The following is an 18,004-nucleotide window of genomic DNA, read 5'->3' on the forward strand; positions in this document are numbered from 1 at the left end:
TTGCTTTCCAACTTTATTTTCTACTTTTTCTTGGCCATATGTATGACTAAGGAATCATGGGAAAGTGGGAGGGATTAAAGCTCTGTGGGTGGTGGGTTGTAATGTTGGGGGGGTATTGTATGTTTTTTTTTTACAGGCAAAAGAGCTGAACTTCTTGGGGCATGCCCCGCAAAGGGCCCTGTTCAGGGCTGGTAAGGTAAAAGAGCTTTGAACTTTAGTAATTTAGAATAGGGTAGGGCATTTTTTTATTTTGGGGGGCTTTGTTATTTTATTAGGGGGCTTAGAGTAGGTGTAATTAGTTTAAAATTGTTGTAAGATTTTTCTTATGTTTGTAAATATTTTTTTTATTTTTTGTAACTTAGTTCTTTTTTATTTTTTGTACTTTAGTTAGTTTATTTCATTGTAGTTATTTGTAGGTATTTTATTTAATTAATGTATTGATAGTGTAGTGTTAGGTTTAATTGTAGGTAATTGTAGATATTTTATTTAATTAATTTAATGATAGTCTAGTGTTAGGTTTAATTGTAACTTAGGTTAGGATTTATTTTACAGGTAATTTTGTTATTATTTTAACTAGGTAACTATTAAATAGTTCTTAACTATTTAATAGCTATTGTACCTGGTTAAAATAATTACAAAGTTGCCTGTAAAATAAATATTAATCCTAAAATAGCTACAATATAATTATAATTTATATTGTAGCTATATTAGGATTTATTTTACAGGTAAGTATTTAGCTTTAAATAGGAATAATTTATTTAATAAGAGTTAATTAATTTCGTTAGATTAAAATTAAATTTAACTTAGAGGGGTGTTAGTGTTAGGGTTAGACTTAGCTTTAGGGGTTAATACATTTATTAGAATAGCGGTGAGCTCCGGTCGGCAGATTAGGGGTTAATAATTGAAGTTAGGTGTCGGCGATGTTAGGGAGGGCAGATTAGGGGTTAATACTATTTATTATAGGGTTAGTGAGGCGGATTAGGGGTTAATAACTTTATTATAGTAGCGCTCAGGTCCGGTCGGCAGATTAGGGGTTAATAAGTGTAGGCAGGTGGGGGCGACATTGTGGGTGGCAGATTAGGGGTTAATAAATATAATATAGGGGTCGGCGGTGTTAGGGGCAGCAGATTAGGGGTACATAAGGATAATGTAAGTAGTGGCGGTTTACGGAGCGGCAGATTAGGGGTTAAAAATAATATGCAGGGGTCAGCGATAGCGGGGGCGGCAGATTAGGGGTTAATAAGTGTAAGGTTAGGGGTGTTTAGACTCGGGGTACATGTTAGGGTGTTAGGTGCAGACGTAGGAAGTGTTTCCACATAGCAAACAATGGGGCTGCGTTAGGAGCTGAACGCGGCTTTTTTGCAGGTGTTAGGTTTTTTTTCAGCTCAAACAGCCCCATTGTTTTCTATGGGGGAATCGTGCACGAGCACGTTTTTGAGGCTGGCCGCGTCCGTAAGCAACTCTGGTATCGAGAGTTGAAGTTGCGTTAAAAAATGCTCTACGCTCCTTTTTTGGAGCCTAACGCAGCAATTCTGTGGACTCTCAATACCAGAGTTATTTTAAAGGTGCGGCCAGAAAAAAGCCGGCGTTAGCTACGCGGGTCCTTACCGACAAAACTCCAAATCTAGCCGATAGTATTTTATTTTAAGCAAAAGTAATGTTTCACTACTAGCAATGTATAAATGGTTATTCAAAAAGAAATCTAGCAAAATCACTGCCTGTAATTTATGTGAATGGTGGCGTTTTTCACTAGGGTTGACCACTTTTTTTTCAAGAAAATAAGTGACACTAAGGAGCTGAAAAAATGTCATGCAGGGAATTAACTAATGAAACAATAGTCACTGAAAAAAACACACAATTTTATCATTTGATACAGTTTGGTGTGAGGATATCAGCTATAAGGCCTAGATTTGGAGTTTGGCGGTAGCCGTGAAAACCAGCGTTAGAGGCTCCTAACGCTGGTTTTAGGCTAACTCCGGTATTTGGAGTCACTCAAAAAAGGGTCTAACGCTCACTTTTCAGCCGCGACTTTTCCATACCGCAGATCCCCTTACGTAAATTGCGTATCTTATCTTTTCAATGGGATCTTTCTTACTCCGGTATTTAGAGTCGTGGCTGAAGTGAGCGTTAGAAATCTAACGACAAAACTCCAGCCGCAGAAAAAAGTCAGTAGTTAAGAGCTTTCTGGGCTAACGCCGGTTCATAAAGCTCTTAACTACTGTGCCCTAAAGTACACTAACACCCATAAACTACCTATGTACCCCTAAATTGAGGTCCCCCCACATCGCCGCCACTCGATTAAATTTTTTTAACCCCTAATCTGCCGATAATAATAATAATATAATCTACGTTATACTTATGTACCCCTAATCTGCTGCCCCTAACACTGCCGACCCCTGTATTATATTTATTAACCCCTAATCTGCCCCCCACAACGTCGCCGCCAACTACTTATAATAATTAACCCCTAATCTGCCGACCGCAAAGCGCCGCTAGTTAACTTATCCTTATGTACCCCTAATCTGCTGCCCCTAACACCGCCGACCCCTATATTATATTTATTAACCCCTAATCTGCCCTCCACAACGTCGCCGCTACCTACCTACACTTATTAACCCCTAATCTGCCGAGCGGACCGCATCGCTATTATAATAAAGTTATTAACCCCTAATCCGCCTCACTAACCCTATAATAAATAGTATTAACCCCTAATCTGCCCTCCCTAACATCGCCGACACCTAACTTCAAACATTAACCCCTAATCTGCCGACCGGAGCTCACCGCTATTCTAATAAATTTTTAAACCCCTAAAGCTAATTCTAACCCTAGCACTAACACCCCCCTAAGTTAAATATAATTTAAATCTAACGAAATAAATTAACTCTTATTAAATAACTTATTCCTATTTAAAACTAAATACTTACCTGTAAAATAAACCCTAATATAGCTACAATATAAATTAAAATTACATTGTAGCTATTTTAGGATTAATATTTATTTTACAGGCAACTTTGTAATTATTTTAACCAGGTACAATAGCTATTAAATAGTTAAGAACTATTTAATAGTTACCTAGTTAAAATAATAACAAAATTACCTGTAAAATAAATCCTAACCTAAATTACAATTAAACCTAACACTAGACTATCATTAAATTAATTAAATAAAATATCTACAATTACCTACAATTAAACCTAACACTACACTATCAATACATTAATTAAATAAAATACCTACAAATAACTACAATGAAATAAACTAACTAAAGTACAAAAAATAAAAAAGAACTAAGTTACAAAAAATAAAAAAATATTTACAAACATAAGAAAAATCTTGCAACAATTTTAAACTAATTACACCTACTCTAAGCCCCCTAATAAAATAACAAAGACCCCCAAAATAAAAAAAATGCCCTACCCTATTCTAAATTACTAAAGTTCCAAGCTCTTTTACCTTACCAGCCCTGAACAGGGCCCTTTGCGGGGCATGCCCCAAGAAGTTCAGCTCTTTTGCCTGTAAAAAAAACCATACAATACCCCCCCCCAACATTACAACCCACCACCCACATACCCCTAATCTAACCTAAACCCCCCTTAAATAAACCTAACACTAAGCCCCTGAAGATCTTCCAACCTTGTCTTCACCCTGCCAGGTTCACCGATCGGTCCAGAAGAGCTCCTCCGATGTCCTGATCCAAGCCCAAGCGGGGGGCTGAAGATGTCCATGATCCGGTTGAAGTATTCATCCAAGCGGGGCAGAAGAGGTCTTCCATCCGATTGAAGTCTTCATCCAGGCGGCATCTTCTATCGTCATCCATCCGGAGCGAAGCGGCAGCATCCTGAAGACCTCCGACGCGGAACATCCATCCTGCCCGACGACTGAACGACGAATGACGGTTCCTTTAAATGACGTCATCCAAGATGGCGTCCCTCGAATTCCGATTGGCTGATAGGATTCTATCAGCCAATCGGAATTAAGGTAGGAATATTCTGATTGGCTGATGGAATCAGCCAATCAGAATCAAGTTCAATCCGATTGGCTGATCCAATCAGCCAATCAGATTGAGCTCGCATTCTATTGGCTGATCGGAACAGCCAATAGAATGCGAGCTCAATCCGATTGGCTGATTGGAGAATGTGTTACAAAGTTGCCTGTAAAATAAATATTAATCCTAAAATAGCTACAATGTAATTTTAATTTATATTGTAGCTATATTAGGGTTTATTTTACAGGTAAGTATTTAGTTTTAAATAGGAATAAGTTATTTAATAAGAGTTAATTTATTTCGTTAGATTTAAATTATATTTAACTTAGGGGGGTGTTAGTGTTAGGGTTAGACTTAGCTTTAGGGGTTAATACATTTATTAGAATAGCGGTGAGCTCCGGTCGGCAGATTAGGGGTTAATGTTTGAAGTTAGGTGTTGGCGATGTTAGGGAGGGCAGATTAGGGGTTAATACTATTTATTATAGGGTTAGTGAGGCGGATTAGGGGTTAATAACTTTATTATAATAGCGGTGCGGTCTGCTCGGCAGATTAGGGGTTAATAAGTGTAGGCAGGTAGCGGCGACGTTGTGGGGGGCAGATTAGGGGTTAATAAATATAATATAGGGCTCGGCGGTGTTAGGGGCAGCAGATTAGGGGTACATAAGGATAATGTAAGTAGTGGCGGTTTACGGAGTGGCAAATTAGGGGTTAAAAATAATATGCAGGGGTCAGCGATAGCGGGGGCGGCAGATTAGGGGTTAATAAGTGTAAGGTTAGGGGTCTTTAGACTCGGGGTACATGTTAGAGTGTTAGGTGCAGACGTAGGAAGTGTTTCCCCATAGCAAACAATGGGGCTGCGTTAGGAGCTGAACGCGGCTTTTTTGCAGGTGTTAGGTTTTTTTTCAGCTCAAACAGCCCCATTGTTTCCTATGGGGGAATCGTGCACGAGCACGTTTTTGAGGCTGGCCGCGTCCGTAAGCAACTCTGGTATCGAGAGTTGGAGTGGCGTTAAAAATGCTCTACGCTCCTTTTTTGGAGCCTAACGCAGCCTTTCTGTGGACTCTCAATACCAGAGTTATTTTAAAGGTGCGGCCAGAAAAAAGCCGGTGTTAGCTACGCGGGTCCTTACCGACAAAACTCCAAATCTAGCCGTTAGTTTGTCTCTTGTGGCCTAATGATCAAAACTATGCAGGCCAAAACATCACAAAACCACTTACTGGAGCAGCCCTCACGCATTTATCTAAAAATAAGGGGCTGTCCCTGTGAGTGGCGAGATGTAAAATGTAACGGAGCTCGCTTGAAAGAGAAAGACTATGGAGAGCGAAGTTAGCAGGGAGCAGGGGGCGCAGTTTAAATACTAAATTCTGAAGCCACAACAAATCAGATTACTATATTTTTAGTGCCTTTATTTTTTAATAAAATACACTACACTGTATTTTAGGGGAATTTGGGGCAAGTTTATAAAATTAACCAGAGGTCTGACCTCTGGTTAAATTAATAAGCGCTAATTGCTACCGCAAGCTTGCAGTAGCAATAACGAGCCACTTGTAATGGGTGGTTTAGCGCTCCACTTGTAATCTAGCCCAATATGTTTTAAATTTCGTATTATAAATACAAATTTTGCAACATGTTTTGTATGTGCAGTGTAGTTTTATTAAGATTTGCACTGTGCACCTATATATTTTTCCTGCATAATTTCAATATGATTTTAAATTTTTTAATGAAATATGTTTTTTTAAACAATTTCGGTATGATTTTTTATGCGATTAAACAATAGGTTTTTTATTACTGTATATGTTTATTTCAAAATTTCATTCATTTGTTAATTTTCATCTATTTCCATTTATTATTTTTTTTGTGAGTCCTATTGTACTGTATGCATTGCCTGCACATACTTAAAAGAAGTCAACACTGCTTTGTGACACACTGTTCTCAAGATAAAAACTAGTGCTTTTGTCTTATTCTTGAGGAAACAATTGCCAAAGATGGCTACCGCCAGTGTCATTCCGCTATTTTCGGAGGCGGTCTTCTTCCTGTGAAGGTGCAACATGATCTGGATTTGCAAAGATCTTACGGCTAGATTATGAGTTTTGTCGGTAATGGTGTGCGGTGCTAACGAGCATTTTATGCTCACCGCTCACCTACAGACAACGCTGATATTACGGGTTTTTACAAACCCGGCGTTAGCCGCAGAAAAGTGAGCGGAGAGCAAAATTTTGCTCCACATCTCACCTCAATACCAGCGCTGCTTACGGTAGCGGTGAGCTGGTAAAACGTGCTTGTGCACGATTTCCCCCTAGGAATCAATGGGGGAGAGCCGGCTGAAAAAATACCTAACACCTGCAAAAAAGCAGCGTTCAGCTCCTAACACAGCCCCATTGATTCCTATGGGGAAATACATTTTGTCTACACCTAACACCCTAACATGAACCCCAAGTCTAAACACCCCTAATCTTACACTTATTAACCCCTAATCTGCCGCCCCCGACATCGCTGACACCTACATTATATTATTAACCCCTAATCTGCCGCTCCGGACACCGCCGCCACCTACATTATACTTATGAACCCCTAATCTGCTGCCCTCAACATCGCCGAAACCTACATTATATTTATTAACCCCTAATCTGCAGCCCCCAATGTCGCCGCAACCTAACTACACTTATTAACCCCTAATCTGCCGCCCCCAATGTCACCGCTACTATATTAAAGTTCTTAACCCCTAAACCTAAGACTAACCATAACCCCCCTTACAAATATAATTTAAATACATCTAAATAAAATAACTACAATTAACTAAATTATTCCTATTTAAAACTAAATACTTACCTATAAAATAAACCCTAAGCTAGCTACAATATAACTAATAGTTACATTGTAGATAGCTTAGGATTTATTTTATTTTACAGGCAACTTTGTATTTATTTTAACTAGGTACAATAGTTATTAAATAGTTATTAAATATTTAATAGCTACCTAGTTAAAATAAAGTCAAATTTAAGTTAGTGGGTGTTAGGGTTAGGGTTAGACTTAGATTTAGGGGTTAATGCATTTAATATAGTTGCAGCGATGTTGGGGGCGGCAGATTAGGGGTTAATAAATGTAGGTAGGTGTCGGCAATGTTAGGGACGGCAGATTATGGGTTAATATAAAGTCAAATTAAAGTTAGTGGGTGTTAGGGTTAGGGTTAGACTTAGATTTAGGGGTTAATGCATTTAATATAGTTGCGGCGATGTTGGGGGCGGCAGATTAGGGGTTAATAAATGTAGGTAGGTGTCGGCAATGTTAGGGACGGCAGATTAGGGGTTAATAAAATTTAACTAGTGTTTGTGATGCGGGAGTGCGGCGGTTTTGGGGTTAATATATTTTTTATAGTGGCGGCGATGTCCGGTTCGGCAGATTAGGGGTTAAAATTGTATTTTAGTGTTTGCGATGTGGGGGCCTCAGTTTAGGGGTTAATAGGTAGTTTATGGGTGTTAGTGTACTTTTTAGCACTTTAGTTAAGAGTTTTATACTACGGCGTTAGCCCATAAAACTGTTAACTACTGACTTTAAAATGCGGTACCAGGCTTGACAGGAGAGGGTCTACCGCTCACTTTTTGGAAGACTCGTAATACCGGCGTTAGGCAAATCCCATTGAAAAAATAGGATACGCAATTGACAAGTGGATTTGTGGTATTTTCAAGTCTTGCCAAAAAAGTGAGCGGTGAGCCTGTCATTTCAAGACTTGTAATACCAGCGGGCGTTAAAAAGCAGCGTTGGGACCTCTCAACACTGCTTTTTAAGGCTAACGCAAGACTCGTAATCTAGGCGAGTGAGCGGTGAGCCTGTCATTTCAAGACTCATAATACCAGCAGGCGTTAAAAAGCAGCATTGGGACCTCTCAACGCTGCTTTTTAAGGCTAACGCAAGACTCGTAATCTAGGCGTTAGTGTGATGCACTTTCATCTTCTGATTTTCTTTCCTAACGAATGAGACGAATGCACATGCCCAATAAAAACTTCCAATAGAGAATTAGGGCAGTGGCTAGCACTGGAGAGATTTCTTAGAAAATTTTGAAAACCCAGAGAGCTTTAGATCATACCCAAATATCATGTAACTTCAGAGCGTATAAAGTGAAATATATAAATACTTAGATTTTGTTAATATATTGAACTCTATAAAGTAGAACAATTCTAAGAGTAGGCTGTCATCAGTTATGGGCCGAAATATTTTTTTTTAAGTGATCTTTTAATGAGGTTCATAGCGGGTAATACATACAGTAACATTCATGAAATACAACATTGACATAGCAGCATTACAACAAACAGAGAAAACAGCAGACTAAGCCGGATTACAACCCGTTGCGTACACACCGCGCATAATGGGGCAGTACCGCTATTTCCATTGCGCCGCCATTATAAGTCACCATAAAACTTTCTTTTGTCATGTGGTATGGTGCGGTAAGCCGCATACCACACAAAACCCAAGTTCCGATTTGGCGTGCTCGTCCACCTATTCCCCCATAGAGATCAATTAAGAAAAATTTTTGGAAAAAATCACATCGCATTTTCGCATTCCCTATTTAAGTCTATGAAGAAAAGAAAGTTTTACAAAAACCTAACAGCCTAAAAGCCCCTAGTCTAATATCCCCTAAACCGCCGACCCCCCCCCCCCACATTGCCAACACTAAATAAACCTATTAACCCCTAATTAACCCCTAAACCGCCATCCCCCCACATTACAACTACCTAATTTAAACCTATTATCCCCTAAACCGCCATACCCCCACATCACGACTACATAAATTAAACTATTAAACCCAAACCTAACACCCCTAACTTTAAATTCAAGTTAAAATATACTAACTAACTTAAAATAAATAAAAACCTACTTGTGAAAAAAAATTAAAACCTAAGCTTAAATTAAAAAAATAACTAACACTTGTTTAAAAAAAATTAAAAAATACCAAAAATACAAAACCTAACATTACAAAAAAATAATAAATGCTAACATTACAAAAAAACAACAACTCTAAAATTACACAAAATAAAAAAAGCTAAAGTCCTGTGATCCATCTTCATCCAGGCGGCTCCATCTTCATCCATCGCGGGTCCATCTTCTATCTTCATGGCGGAGGCGGAGCGGTCGGCGGAGGTCATCAGCAACAAGGAGGTCCTCTTCATTCAATCTTCCGCCGCACACTGAAGATTGAATGCAAGGTACCCCTTATATATGGGGGTACCCTTGCATTCCTATTGGCTGAAAAATTTAAATCAGCCAATAGGATGAGAGCTTCTTACATCCTATTGGCTGATTTGATTAAAGTCATGAAGAGGACCTCCATGTCGCCGATGACTTCTGCCTCTAATGAACGCTCCACATCTCCACCATGAAGATAGAAGATGGACCCGTGATGGATGAAGATGGAGCCGCCTGGATGAAGATGGATCGCCAGACTTCAGCAATGGTTAGTACCGATTTTGGGGTTAGTGTTATTATTATTATTATCGGTTATTCGTAGAGTGCCAACAGATTCCACAGCGTTATAAACATACAAGGTATACAAGGTAACATTTATAGGGATCAAATGGGTAGAGGGCCCTGCCAAGAGTCGTACTGTTGTAGTCAGCTCTTATGAAGGTTATCTGCAAACAGTGGGGCTCTTAGGCATACATGCTAAGGGGGTTCATGGCAGATAGTAATGGAGGAGATGAACTGGTATTAGGAAAGGTTAGTGTAGGTTGTATGCATCCATGAAAGTAGAGTCTTTAGGGAACGCTTGAAGCTTTCAAAACTAGGGGAGTGTCTTGTGGAGCGAGGCAGAGAGTTCCACAAGATGGGAGCCAGTCTGGAGAAGTCCTGTAAACAGGAATGTGAAGAGGTAACAAGAGAGGAGGAGAGTAGGAGGTCGTGAGCAGAGCGAAGGGAGAGTATCTGGAGACAAGGTCTGAGATATAGGGGGGGGCAGTGCAGTTGAGGGCCTTGTATGTCAGAGTCAAAATTTTGTATTTAATAGTGGAGGCAAGAGGAAGCCAGTGAAGGGATTGGCAGAGAGGTGCAGCAGATGAAGAGTGACATCTAAGGAAGATGAGCCTGGCAGAGGTATTCATTATGGATTGTAAAGGAGCTAGGCAGCAGCTAGGGAGACCAGAGAGGACGGAGTAGCAGTAGTCAAGGCGGGAAAGGATGAGAGAGTGGATTAAAATCTTAGTTGTGTCTTGTGTAAGGAAATTTCTAATTTTAGACATGTTTTTAAGGTGGAAGCGACAGGATTTAGCCAAGGACTGAATGTGAGGAGTGAAAGAAAGATCTGAGACCCCAAGACATTGAGCATGCAGAGTAGGAGTAATGATGGAGTTGTCAACAGTTATAGAGAGATGGTGGGGGAAGATTTTAGAAGAAGGAGGGAAAATAAAGAGCTCAGTTTTGGAGAGATTTAGCTTAAGGTAGTGAGAGGACATCTAGGAAGAGATGTGAGAGACAGTTAGTGACACAGGTAAGCAAGGAAGGAGATCTTCTGGTGCAGAGAGGTAGATTTGGGTGTCGTCGGCATACAAATGATATTGCAACCCGTGGGACTTTATTAAGGAACCTAATGATGACGTGTAGATTGAGAAGAGAAGGGGACTGAGGACAGAGCATTGCGGTACCCCAACAGAAAGTGGTGAAGGGGCAGAGGAATTCCCAGAGAAGGCTACACTAAAGGTACGGTTAGACAGGTAGGAAGGGAACCACAAGAGAGCTGTGTCACAAATGCTGAAAGATTGGAGGATTTGGAGCAAAAGAGGGTGGTCGACAGTATCAAAGGTTGCAGACAGATCAAGGAGGATAAGTAGAGAGAAGTGGCCTTTGGATTTTGCTGTTAGTAGGTCATTGGTAACCCTAACGATTGCTATCTCGGTGGAGAGATGGGGGCAAAATCCAGATTGCAGTGGGTCAAGGAGGGAGTGCATATACCAGCTTTTCAAGAAGCTTTGAGGCAAGAGGGAGTAGGGAAATAGGGCGGTAGTTGGATGTGGAGGTGGACCCGTGCATGTTTTAGAGATAAGGGAAATATACCGGTGCTGAGGGAAAGGTTGAAAATGTGTGTGAGTATAGGGGTAAGTGTAGAATAGAGGGAGGGGAGTAGCTGTGATGGGATGGGGTCGAGGGGACAGGTAGTGAGGTGAGAGCACAGTATAAGTGCAGAAACTTCTTTCTTTTGAGGGGGTGAGAGACTGGAAGTATGTTGGAAGCTGATTTAGTTTCTGATGGAATCAATTTTGTTATTGAAGTGGCTGGCAAAATCTTAAGCTGACAGAGAAGTTGTGTTAGATGGTGGGGTGGGCGGAGAAGAGTATTAAGAGTGGAGAACAGATGTTTTGGGTTTGAAGAAAGAGTAAAGATTAGAGAAGAGAAGTAATGTTGCTTATAAAGAATAAGGGTAGAGTATTAGGAGTTCAAGATGAACTTGTAGTGAAGAAAGTCAGCTGAACTCTGAGATTTTCTCCAGTGCCGCTCAGCAGCACGGGAACATCTGCGTAGGTACCGTGTCAGAGGAGTGTGCCAGGGCTGAGAGTGAGTGTTTGATTTCCGAGCTATGGTAGGAATGGCCAGATTGTCAAGGACCAATGTAAGGGTGGAACTATATTGGCAGATAGATGCATACCTGATACATATGTAAATTGTAAATAAAGTGGCTAAGATAATGATAAAAAAAACAAGAGACTTAGAAATAATTATATATGGTCATTATACCATTGCTAAAACAACAAATCTAATGGTGGCCTAAGACTTTTGACAGTACTGTATATAGGAATATCTCATTTTAAATAATAAAAACATATTCTGCTATGTGCAGAGAACATCAGAATGTGAAATATTTACAGTAAATGCAAAGTTAAAACCTTTATTAAAAATGAATATTACATACATATGCTTTTTCATGTTTTCATCTACTTAACTGCAAAGGGCTCCAATGCACTTATATATATAATATGTCTATGGGGCCGATTTATCAAGCTCTGTACAGAGCTTGATGCCCCTGTTTCTGGGCGAGCCTTCAGGCTTGCTGGAAACTGTAGTCATGAAGCAGCGGTCTAGTGGGCGATCGGCTTGATTGACACCCCCTGCTAGCGGCCCGAATCTGCAGGGGGCGGCATTGCACCCGCAGTTCACAGGAACTGCTGGTGCAATGATAAATGCCGACAGTGTATGCTGTCGGCATTTATCGCTGTGTGGTGGACATGATACGCTACATCGTATCATGTCCGTTCGCACTATGATAAATCTACCTCTATATGTGTGTACATATGTATTTATGTTTTTATATGTCTGTAAATACATATATACACCTATAAATACATATATAGACATATGTATTATATATATATATATATATTTATATATATATACACACATACATATACATTTTTAGACATGTGTATGTATGTATCTATGTTAAAGCCCTTTGTTTGCCTTTTTTTCCTTAATGTATTTCTAATGCAGTTCTAGCATATTTGACAGTTGTTGGACTAGGAAAGGCTCAAATGTGTATAAATATGTGTGTATTTGTACGTGTGTAGATATATATGTGTGTATGTATATATGTACATTTTGTACATGTGTAGATATATATGTGTGTATGTATATATGTACATTTTGTACGTGTAGATATATATGTGTGCATGTATATATGTACATTTTGTACATGTGTAGATATATATGTGTGTATGTATATGTATACATATATATCTACACACACAAAAATCCACACACATTTATACACATTTGAGCCTTTCCCAGTCCAACAACTGTCAAATATAATAAAATTGCATTAGAAATTCATAGTTTGCATGGTATATAGTAACTTTCTAATTAAAATATAAAATTAAAGCCAAATCCTTGTATTCATTCAAAAGCTCTAAGCATGAAAAATAGTGTTTAGCATAGAATGTTTGCACTTTGGCACCTACAGTATATTGTACGTTAGCTAATGTACGCCTGTGTATATAAAGTAGGTACTCTATGGCTTCAACACTGACTGTATAGAGATTCTAAATGATTCAAGAATTTTCACTGCAGGAGAGTTAACTCATTATTAATTGATGCCTACTTGCTTGCAAGTACAAAGTAACAGTGCGGCCATTCACCTCCCTGGGACCAGCTGCTGAGGAGGTGACCTTTGTAAAAACACCTAAGTGCAACAACATCAGAACTAAAGGTCAGAAAGACAAACTCTGTATTACGCAAGACGAGTGGCCATGAAACTGATGACTTTTCAAATCAATAGCATGAAGGCGGTCTCTTTATGTACTAGATGGGACAAATAAAGATGCAATAAAAGCTAGAAGATTGCAAAATGAATGTAAATGACAGTAACTAGTTATGCCTATTTGTAAAGCCTCAGCAGGGGCACAGCAACAGGATTATTTTATGATTTGCATGTTGAAGGGTTATGAAACCCAAAAATGTTGTTTTGTGATTCAGACAGAACATGCAATTTAAAAAAAAAAAAAGTTTTCAATTTGCTTCTATTATCAAATTTGCTTTGTACTCATTGTATTCTTTGTTGAAGAAATACCTAGGTAGGCATCTGGAGCACTATATGACAGGAACTAGTGCTGCCATCTAATGGTATTGCAAATGGAAAACATTCCTGCAAAACTGCTGTCATATAGTGCATATAGGGCTAGATTACGAGTGGAGCACTAGTTTATGCTAGAATTACCGCGTCCTCAGAGCTGCGGTTAACGGTTTCGCAAAACAAAAAAGTGTCACAAAACACATCAAAAATACATTACAGTTACACTCATAATAACACCATCTAACACCCGCCGCCAGCTATATTAAATCTATAACCCCCTAAAGTGAGCCCCTACCCCGCCGCCATCTACCTTACTACCCCCTAAAGTGAGCCCCTACCCCGCCGCCATGTATTTTAAAATTATTAACCCCTAATTTAACCCCCCTACCCCGCCGCCAGCTATATTAAATTATTTAACCCCTAAAATACTAAACTATCCCTACCACTAAACCTAAGTCTAACCCTACAAATAGCCCTGAAAAGGGCTTTTTGCGTGGCATTACCCCAAAGTAAACTGCTCTTTTGCCAGCCCTTAAAAGGGCTTTTGGCGGGGCTTTGTCACAAAGTAATCAGCTCTTTTGCCTACAATCTAAATCCCCCTACACCGCTGCCACCTATAATAAATGTATTAACCCCTAATCTAATCCCCCTACACCGCCGCCAACTATATTAACTATATTAACCCTAATTATATTAGGGTTACTATAGTTAATATAATTATTATATTATATATATTAACTATATTAACCCTAATTATATTAGGGTTAATATAGTTAATATCGTTATTATAATATATATATATTAAGTATAATAACCCTATCTAACTCTAACATCCCTAACTAAACTCTTATTAAAAAAAATCTAATATTAATATTATTAATTAAAATATTCCTATTTAAATCTAAATACTTACCTATAAAATAAACCCTAAGATAGCTACAATGTAATTAATAATTACATTGTAGCTATTTTAGGGTTTATATTTATTTTACAGGTAACTTGGTATTTATTTTAACTAGGTACAATAGCTATTAAATAGTTATTAACTATTTAATAGCTACCTAGTTAAAATAATTACCAATTTACCTGTAAAATAAATCCTAACCTAAGTTACAAATACACCTACACTATCAATAAATTAAATAATCTACAAATATCTAAACTAAAATACAATTAAATACACTAAACTAAATTACAAAAACAAACAAACACTAAATTACAAAAAATAAAAAAAAGATTACAAGATTTATAAGCTAATTACACCTATTCTAAGCCCCCTAATAAAATAATAAAGCCCCCCAAAATAAAAAAATGCCCTACCCTATTCTAAATTAAACAAGTTCAAAGCTCTTTTACCTTACCAGCCCTTAAAAGGGCCTTTTGTGGGGCATGCCCCAAAGAAAACTGCTCTTTTGCCTGAAAAAAACACACAATACCACCCCCCAACATTACAACCCACCACCCACATACCCCTAATCTAACCCAAACCCCCCTTAAATAACACTACCGCCCTGAAGATCTCCCTACCTTGTCTTCACCCAGCCGAGCAGAACTCTTCATCCGATCCAGGCAATGTCTTTATCCAAGCGACAAAGAAGAAGTCTTCATCCCGGCGATGTCTTTATCCAAGCGGCAAAGAAGAAGTCTTCATCCCGGCGATGTCTTTATCCAAGCTGCAGCAAAGTCTTCTTCCATCCGGCAGCATCTTCCATCAAGCGGCATCTTCAATCTTCCTCCGATCAGCCAATAGAATGCGAGCTCAATCTGATTGGCTAATTGGTTCAGCCAATCGGATTGAACTTGAATCTGATCAGATTTTTCTACCTTAATTCCGATTGGCTGATAGAATCCTATTTTGGATGACGTTATTTAAAGGTACCTCATTCGTCGTTCAGTCGTCGGCCGGGATGGATGCTCCGCGTCGGAGGAGCGAAGAAAGAAGATTGAAGATGCCGCTTGATGGAAGATGCTGCCGGATGGAAGAAGACTTTGCTGCCGCTTGGATAAAGATATCGCCGGGATGAAGACTTTTTCTTTGCCGCTTGGATAAAGACATCGCCGGGATGAAGACTTCTTCTTTGCCGCTTGGATAAAGACATCGCCGGGATGAAGACTTCTTCTTTGCCGCTTGGATAAAGACATCGCCTGGATCGGATGAAGAGTTCTGCTCAGCTGGGTGAAGACAAGGTAGGGAGATCTTCAGGGGGGTAGTGTTAGGTTTATTTAAGGGGGGTTTGGGTTAGATTAGGGGTATGTGGGTGGTGGGTTGTAATGTTGGGGGGTGGTATTGTGTTTTTTTTTCAGGCAAAAGAGCAGATTTCTTTGGGGCATGCCCCGCAAAAGGCCCTTTTAAGGGCTGGTAAGGTAAAAGAGCTTTGGACTTGTTTAATTTAGAATAGGGTATGGAATTTTTTTATTTTGGGGGTTTATTATTTTATTAGGGGGCTTAGAATAGGTGTAATTAGCTTAAAAATCTTGTAATTTTTTTATTTTTTGTAATTTAGTGGGGTTTTTTTTTTGTAATTTAGTTTAGTTTATTTAATTGTATTTTTAGATAGATATTTGTAGTTTATTTAATTTATTGATAGTGTAGGTGTATTTGTAACTTAGGTTAGGATTTATTTTACAGGTAATTGGGTAATTATTTTAACTAGGTAGCTATTAAATAGTTAATAACTATTTAATAGCTATTATACCTAGTTAAAATAATAAACAATTTACCTGTAAAATAAATATAAACCCTAACATAGCTATAATGTAATTATTAATTATATTGTAGCTATCTTAGGGTTTATTTTATAGGTAAGTATTTAGATTTAAATAGGAATATTTTAGTTTATAATATGAATTAGATTTATTTAATAAGAATTTAGTTAGGGGTGTTAGGGTTAGATAGAGTTAATATAGTTAATATAAATACTATAGTAACTATATTAACTATATTAACCCTTATATAATTAGGGTTAATATAGTTAATATATATAATGTAATAACTATATTAACTATAATATACTTAGGGTTAATATAGATAATATAGCTGGCGGCGGGGTAGGTAGATTAAATTAGGGGTTAATAATTTTAATATAGATGGCGACGGTGTAAGGGGCTTACATTAGGGGTTAATACTATTAATATAGGTGGCGGCGGTGTAGGGAGGGCAGGTTATAGGGCAAAAGAGCTGTTTACCTTGGGGCAAAGCCCCGCAAAAGGCCCTTTTAAGAGCTGGTAATACAGATAATTATTTTAGGGGGATTAGAATAGGGGTTAATAATATTAATATAGCTGGCGGCGGTATAGGGGGATTAGATTAGGGGTTAATAATTTTTATATAGGTGGCGGCGGTGTAAGGGGTCAGATTAGGGGATAGATAAGGTAGATGGCGGCGGTGTAAGGGGTTCACATTAGGGGATAGATCAGTTAGATGGTGGCGGTTTTAGGGACTCACAGTAGGGGGTTAGTTTATGTAGATGGCGGCGGGGTCCGGGAGCGGCGGTTTAGGGGTTAAATACTTTATTAGGGATTGCGGCGGGGGATCGCGGTTGACCGGTAGATAGACATTGCGCATGCGTTAGGTGTTAGGTTTTATTTAGCAGATCGCGGTTGACAGGTAGATAGACATTGCACATGCGTTAGGTGTTAGGTTTATTTTGTAGCTAGTTTAGGGAGTTATGGGGCTCCAATAGTCAGCGTAAGGCTTACTACGGCTGCTTTTTGTGGTGAGGTGAAAATGGAGTAAGATTTCTCCATTTACGCCACGTAAGTCCTTACGCTGTATATTGGATACCAAACTGCGCGGGTTTGGTATACCTGCCTATGGCCCAAAAAACTACGGGCGACGGCAGAAATATATGCGCGTAACTTCTAGGTTACGCCGTATATGTGATACCAAACCAGCGCAAATATTAGCGTCGCCAGCTTTTGCGGGCGACGATTTTTATCGGATCGAGCCCTACGTATATATTTAGGTATAGCTATATATTGGACAAAATACCAACAAATATATGTAGTATGTATTTATGAATAAATAGAACATATTATTCTATGTGAAGAACATTGGAATGTGAAATATTCATATTTTAATGTCGGGTTTGCGCTCGAGTTGGGTGTTAAGTTTTTTTTCTCCACTTTTTTTGCTCTATTGACTTCTACGAGGGAATACGTGAACACGAACACAAAATTCCAAGTTTGGCTTTTTGCGCTTGTTGGGTTAGCGCACAAACAAAACACAGTTTACTTTCAATTCATAAAAGAAGCGCAACCCAACGAGCAAAAAGAGCTTACTTTTAGCGCAGTTAATACTTGAGCGGGAGCGTTAATTAGCGCTCGACTCATAATCTAGGCACCTGAGCTTATATCCCTACTTTCAACAAAAGATGCCAAGAGCAAGAAAACAATTATAATAGAAGTAAATAAGAAAGTTGTTTAAAATTGCATGGTCTATCTGAATCATGAAAGAAAAATTTTGATTTTCA

The sequence above is a fragment of the Bombina bombina genome, chromosome 4, assembly GCF_027579735.1.
Source record: "Bombina bombina isolate aBomBom1 chromosome 4, aBomBom1.pri, whole genome shotgun sequence".
NCBI lineage: Eukaryota > Metazoa > Chordata > Amphibia > Anura > Bombinatoridae > Bombina > Bombina bombina.